This window comes from Solanum pennellii, chromosome 11 (assembly GCF_001406875.1).
Source record: "Solanum pennellii chromosome 11, SPENNV200".
In the NCBI taxonomy this organism is placed as follows: domain Eukaryota; kingdom Viridiplantae; phylum Streptophyta; class Magnoliopsida; order Solanales; family Solanaceae; genus Solanum; species Solanum pennellii.
In genome coordinates, this window is record NC_028647.1 from 19686130 (window position 1) to 19693315 (window position 7186).

Below are 7186 nucleotides of genomic sequence, written 5' to 3' on the forward strand. Positions count from 1 at the left end.
TATTCTTTCTCTTAGCCCTTGTCTCTTCCACTTGGTGAGCATGAATCATGAGATGAGAAATGTTCATATTATCATGTAGCATAGCCGAATGACATTCTTCTTTCAAGTTATCTAGCACTCCCGTCACAAAGCGACTCATTTCATCTATAGGATCGGAAACCAAACAAGGAGCATACTTTGAAAATTTAGTAAATTTCAAACAGTATTCAAGTTCACTCATACCTCCTTAACGAAGGTTGATGAATTCCATCACTTTTGCTTCCATCTTCTCCCTAGTAAAGAACCTATCGAGAAAAGCCTTCTTGAAAATCTCCCATGTCACCGGTCAACCTCTTAAAGGTCTATTGTCTCTCCATTGGACGTATCAAGTTTGGGCCACGTCTTTGAGTTGGTAGGTGGCTAACTCGGCTTTCTCACTAGTAGTCAAACCCATAGCATAGATAATATTGTAGATCTCATCAATGAAATCTTGGGGGTCTTCATCAACTTTGGACCCATAAAAAGTAGGGGGATTCATCCTAGTGAAATCTCTCAAACGAGAGGCCATGGGGCCAACATGTTGGTTTGCTCGGGGTACAACCTCCCGGTTAGCTTTGGTCATCATGGCTTGATCTTGAGTAGTGAAGGTTTGTGCTTGAGTAGTAATGGCTTGGTCCATTTGGAGAAAGGCAACCCTTATGTCACCATCCGTCAAAGGAGGAGGACTGACAGGAGCTTGGTCATCATTAGGAACTTCTTCAAGAGGAGGGACTTGATTTCCTCGGGGAGGAGCTCCCGCATTGGCAATCTCTTCATCAAGTCTTCGAGCGGCTGTTCTTCGAGTATTCATTGCCTATAATCACAATAAAAGGATTAGATAATAAGGGCACATAGAGTCAAGACTCTAGAGGCACAATATTGGATTTCAAAGAAAAGGAGAATTTCCTAAGCATCTTATAATTTCCTTTTCGTAAGTGTGGCGCGCTTCACAATTATGAATAAGAATCTACATAGACGTGGTTATGTGAGACATCAACTCTAAAGATATTCAACATCTGCTCTGATACCAAGTTTGTCACATCCAGGGAGCACTGCCTAGACGTAACCGGTGTTGGCGTCCTCATTGAGGACTAAGACTAGCCTCTTAGCTTACATTATTACATTCATAGGTTAAAATGCGAAAAATTTAAAACTTTTCTCTATCTATCTTAAGGTTTACAAAGACCGCTCACATACACATAATATATTCATATTGAGTATACATAGACCCTTCATGTATGAAGATTACATAGTCTTCTACTTTTTTGCACACACACACACACACACACACACACACATATATATATATATATAAGATATACCATAGTCTTAAAACCGGATGTATCATATCATAAACCATCTTAAAGAGTATATCGATTGGGCATATCCCATACATCAATGTAATAAAGCCACATATAGTTTATACAATCTTTAGTACTCAATTGAAAAGGAAAGAACTAGAAGTCTTATAAATAGAACAAAATTGAATAGCTTGATAGTGGGATTGCCCTCGGAAAGTGAGGACCTACCCAACTTGGATAAGTGAGAATTCCAAGTCTTCCTTCAAAGTCGTCCCAAAATCCCTTCAACACTGGTTACTAAAATGTTGGGGAAAAGGAATAAAATGGGGTTAGCACATCCTTTGTACTAAGTATGAGACCATATGCACACACAACATAAAATCTTGCTAAAGAGGGACATTTCAATAAAGTGTATGCAATTTACTTTGAAAAGCCTTATGCACATTTCAAGAAATCATACCAAAAAATAAGACATATTCATTAAAACAAGACCATGTACATCACAACCAAAGCAAGACTATCACTCATGAACCCTCACTAAGTATACTAGTGCAATGACTAAGCAAAACCCCATAACCTTACTTAATCAAGCAAACCCAATAAGAACCATAAACAATGTCTAACTTCACATAACATATTATTAAGAGTATATAGCACTATACTTTAGCAATGAGACCAAACACATGTTCACAAGTGAAACCAACATCATGTTATATCATCAACATGTAAGATCATCATATACATATCATTTACATTTATAAGCATCTACATATATAAGAACATCCTCCTAAGACTCCCCTCAAGGCTAACTAGTGCAATGTATAGGTAGAGTCTCATACCCCTACCTAGACTAAGCTAAACCCCTTAGGTCATCTTAGTTAGAGTTCATTCCTTTAGTTCATTTTACCTTTTTGGGAACATCTTGCCTTAACCGACATAGACCACATGAGATAATGTGGAATCTGGTGTCATGGAACCCTACACCGAAGGAATGCGGACTACTTGTCACGGTAGTATCAAAACATGAACATAGCAACTACGTGGATCCACTAGCTGGTATTCCTATGGGGGAAACAAGTTCAAGAACTAGGAGATATAGTTGGGACCCTCTTTATGCTACATGCATTTTAGTCTACAATCTCATGAGTACATTAGTGATCCTACCTTCTTTTATGTGGGAAGGGACACTTTTCACACTAGTTCACTTGGTGCTAAGCTAGAGTCCTTTTTGAAATGTCTTTAATATATTTATTAATCATAATAGCTTAATATAGGTCATAGGGTCTATCCCTTATATAATCATCATCATCTTAGCTCAATAAGAATTGCATGAGTATTGTCCTTTCATTACAATTCATAATAAGTAAAGTTAGCACATTTACATCATCATATGATGATAAGGCACATTGATAATTTTCCGCCATCCTTATAACATTTACATCTTAGCCAACAACTCACAATCCATAGTTCAAGACATTTCAATTCAACATCATGCCAACCCTAGCAATTTTAACATAATGTATACTTCAACACAACATCATCACTTAATCATAAGTTATCATAATTGAAATAAAGAATAGAGATTACAAGACTTACCCAATCTCATTCACAATTCCATCATCAAGGTCTTACAATCAACCCTTAAATTTAACCCAACAATGGGTGTAATACCATCACACAATAATAACAAGGCCCATTGAATCACTATACAACAATCCTTCACTAGTTCATAGCCTAGAATTAGAGACTTAGATCAAGTTCATAATCTTATTCACAACATAGGTCAACTACTCAAGAACTAGTATAAAAGCCTAGAATTAGAGACTTAGATCAAGTTCATAATCTACTTCACAACATAGGTCTATTACTCAAGAACTAGTATAATTGGATTACAATATATTACAATCTACTCATAATTAGCATAATAACAAAATAGGATAGTAATTCAGTCACTAACCAAGCCAATTATATCAATACTGCAATTCAATTCAAGATCCCAACGTAGGGTTAAGGGGAAAAGGTCATCTTTCCACAAGCTAGGTCAGTGCATCAAGAATTAGTATAATGTAACCATAATACATGTTAATCTACTAATTATAACCAAAATAAATCATAAACAAAGCAATTCACAAGATCAATTTTGTATTGGAAGAAAACCCACTTATAACTCAACTTTTTGAAATCAATTTGGAGGAACCTTTTGTGGAAACAAGTCCCAAAGGTGAAAGGAATCCCTACATTACTAATTGATGAAGTTCAATGGAGAAACTTGATCCTTTGCATCCCTAGAATCCACCTCTAGATTGGTCTTCAATGGGGTATCTTTGGGGTTTTGCCAAATTGCAAGGTCCTCCTCAAGGGCCTTTGTTTGGTCCTTGGGGAGTCGTACCTAAATATTTCGACTACAAACTAACTCTAATATGTGTTAGACACCCTGCCACCAAAAATTTTCATTTTCGGACTCTTAAAACTTAGTCAAATAGGCTAAGGCACACTAGCATCACATTGAACTAGTTTTCGGACATTATGCACGTTCCTTAGCGTTTTGATTCATAAATTTCCTAAATTAATTATATTCATTATTTTTTACCTTAAAACAGTGATACAACCGTTAGACACTCATGTTAGGCTCTAGAACACTCTTAGACTTTCGAAATGTTACAATTATTTATGGGTTAATTGTTGTAGTTCTTAGTATTTGAACTAGTTCTATGGAAGAATTCAAGACTGAACGCTTTTCCCCTAACCCTAGGTTATGAATTGACATTGAATTGATTAGTGATGATACAACTGATTATATGATCTTGAGTTCTTTACTTCAATAATGATGGCTTATACTTGATAATGGTATTCCATTGAAGTATTATATTAAGAAGATGATGATATGATGATTATGATGAAATGTCTTGACTATGTGAATTGCAAGATCATGTTAAGGGCATGATGATACAAGGTTGAATATGAATTACTTGTGTGCCTTACTATGATATGACTATGATGTGTTGATCTAATACATGAAGGGTTGTTATGAAAGGAAATTCTCATGCAATACCTAATGAGATAATGACATGATATACAAGGGGTTAGTCTCCTATGACTTATATTAAGCTATGATGATTAAGAATGACTTAAAGACGTCGGGCGTGGCATGCCATCATGGTCCTTGGACAGCACAAACGGTCGGACGATGTCGGACATGGCATGCCATCATCGCCCTTGGACATCACACACGGTCGACCGTCTTCAGGCGTGGTGTGCCATAATAGCCCTTGGACTGCACACACGTTCGGCCGTCGTCAGACGTTCCTGCACATAACGGTCGGCCGTGGCCTGCCCGCATCGGTCGTGGCTTGCACGAACGGTTCAACTTCTAGTCAAAACATGCGGATAATCATACCGTACATAAATCAAAGGAGTTTGAAACAACCTTTATGCATAACAAACATATTCATCTAGTTTCCATATCTATTCTCTAACGTTTCCGCCTCACGTGGTTCGCTCGTATCATTTTCATTACTTTTTTACAGTTCGTACGATAATGAAACATCTTTTATTTGTGTAAATATGTATCCTATCATTAATTTGACATGTTTAGAGTGTTTTCAAGCATTTCCGTATTTTTTCGACTTTTAATCATAATTTCATAATTTATTTTTACGTCTCTTTTTAACAATTAAAATGTATTACATTTTTTATTTTAAGGTTACCATATTTATTTGTGAGTTTTCGATGTTTATTTCATATTTTTTGATATTTTCCTATTTTTCATTAGTTTATTACTAATTTTTCTGAATTTTAAAAAAAAATTATAAATATTTTTTTATATATAAAAGTCATTTGTGAAAGCTAATGTGTGCTTGTACCTTAGAACGTGCATATTTGGGTTGTACATTTCCATTATGATTCTCTGGAAAATCCATGTCTACACCAGTCACATAGGTAGAACTTTTTTAAGCATATATTAGGGTGGTAGAGGTGTTAGAAGCAGACTGAGGCGCAGGCAGGCAAACGACATAGGTTTCCTGTGGGCTTAGTAGGTGTGCTGCGTGGGAGCTTGATGGCATGCATGGCTTGTCCGTGCTATGCCGTTGGGCGTTTACAAAAACACGCCAGCAACGTCGACGGGGCGAGTGAGGCAAAGGCAGGCGGCCGTCACGGGCGTCATATGGGCTTAGTAGGCATGCTGCGTGGGCGCTCAATTCGAGGTGCCGCTCATGGACCACGCCATCGCACGACGAAGCGAGGGAAGGCGTGCGATGCGAGAGCATCTTTTGGGTTCACCCCACGCATGGAATTCGAGGGGCAAAAGGCGATCAGTTGCACGTCACAATGCCTAGGTATTAGGTATGCAGCACAAGATTCCCACAACCGACTAGCCTAGATTGAGTTTCATCCGTCACCGAGATGGCCTGCGAGTTAGGACGTCGCTGCTCGAAGCAGGGATCTAACCTAACCACACATGCCCAATACCACTCATGCGCCGTACGTGAATAGCTCCGTCAATGCACGCCCGACATCCACCCTTGGACAACACACACAGTCGGTCGTCGTCGGGCGTGGCATGCCATCATAGCCCTTGGACAGCACACACTGTCGGCCGTCATCGGGCGTGGCATGCCATCATGGCCATTGGACAGCACACACGGTCGGACAACGTCGGGCCTGGCATGCCATCATCGCCTTTAGACTAGCTGAATGGTCGGACGACGTCGGGCGTGGCATGCCATCATCGCCCTTGGGCAGCACACACGGTCGGACGGCATCAGGCGTGGCATGTGCCATCATGGTCCTTAGACAGCACACACGGTCGAACGACGTCGGGCGTGACATGCCATCATGGCCCTTGGATGGCACACACGGTCGGACAACATCGGGCGTGGCATGCCATCATCATTGAAGAATGTGACCTGGTTGATCTTGCCAGTAGTCATATGCTTGTCTCAAAGATTAAGCCATGCATGTGTAAGTATGAATAAATTCAGACTGTGAAACTACGAATGGCTCATTAAATCAGTTATAGTTTGTTTGATGGTATCTACTACTTGGATAACCGTAGTAATTCTAGAGATAATACATACAGTAAACCCCAAATTCTAGAAGGGATGCGTTTATTAGATAAAAGGTCGACGTGGGCTCTGCTCGTTCCTGCGATGATTCATGATAACTCGATAGATCGCACGGCCATCGTACCGGCGACACATTATTCAAATTTCTGCCCTATCAACTTTCGATGGTAGGATAGTGGGAGGTAGTGACAATAAATAACAATACCGGGCTCTATGAGTTTGGTAATTGGAATGAGTACAATCTAAATCCACTGGAGGGCAAGTCTGGTGCCAGCAGGCGCACTAATTCCAGCTCCAATAGCGTATATATAAGTTATTCCAGTTAAAAAGCTCGTAGTTGGACTTTGGGATGGGTGGGACGATCCACCCTAGGTGTGTACCGGTCCTCTCGTCCCTTCGGTCAGAGATAATTGGCTGAGTCGTGCCTCTGGTACTGTTACTTTGAAGAAATTAGAGTGCTCAAAGTAAGCCTATGCTCTATATACATTAGCATGGGATAACATTAGAGGATTTCGGTCCTATTACGTTGGCCTTCAGGATTGGAGTAATGTTTAATAGGGACAGTCAGGGGCATTCGTATTTCATAGTCAGAGGTGAAATTCTTGGATTTATGAAAGACGAACAACTGCAAAAGCATTTGCCAAGGATGTTTTCATCAATCAAGAATGAAAGATGGGGGCTCGAAGACGATCAGATATCGTCCTAGTCTTAACCATAAACGATGTCGACCATGGATCGGCGAATGTTGCTTTTAGGACTCCGCTGGCACCTTATGAGAAATCAAAATTTTTGGGTTCCGGG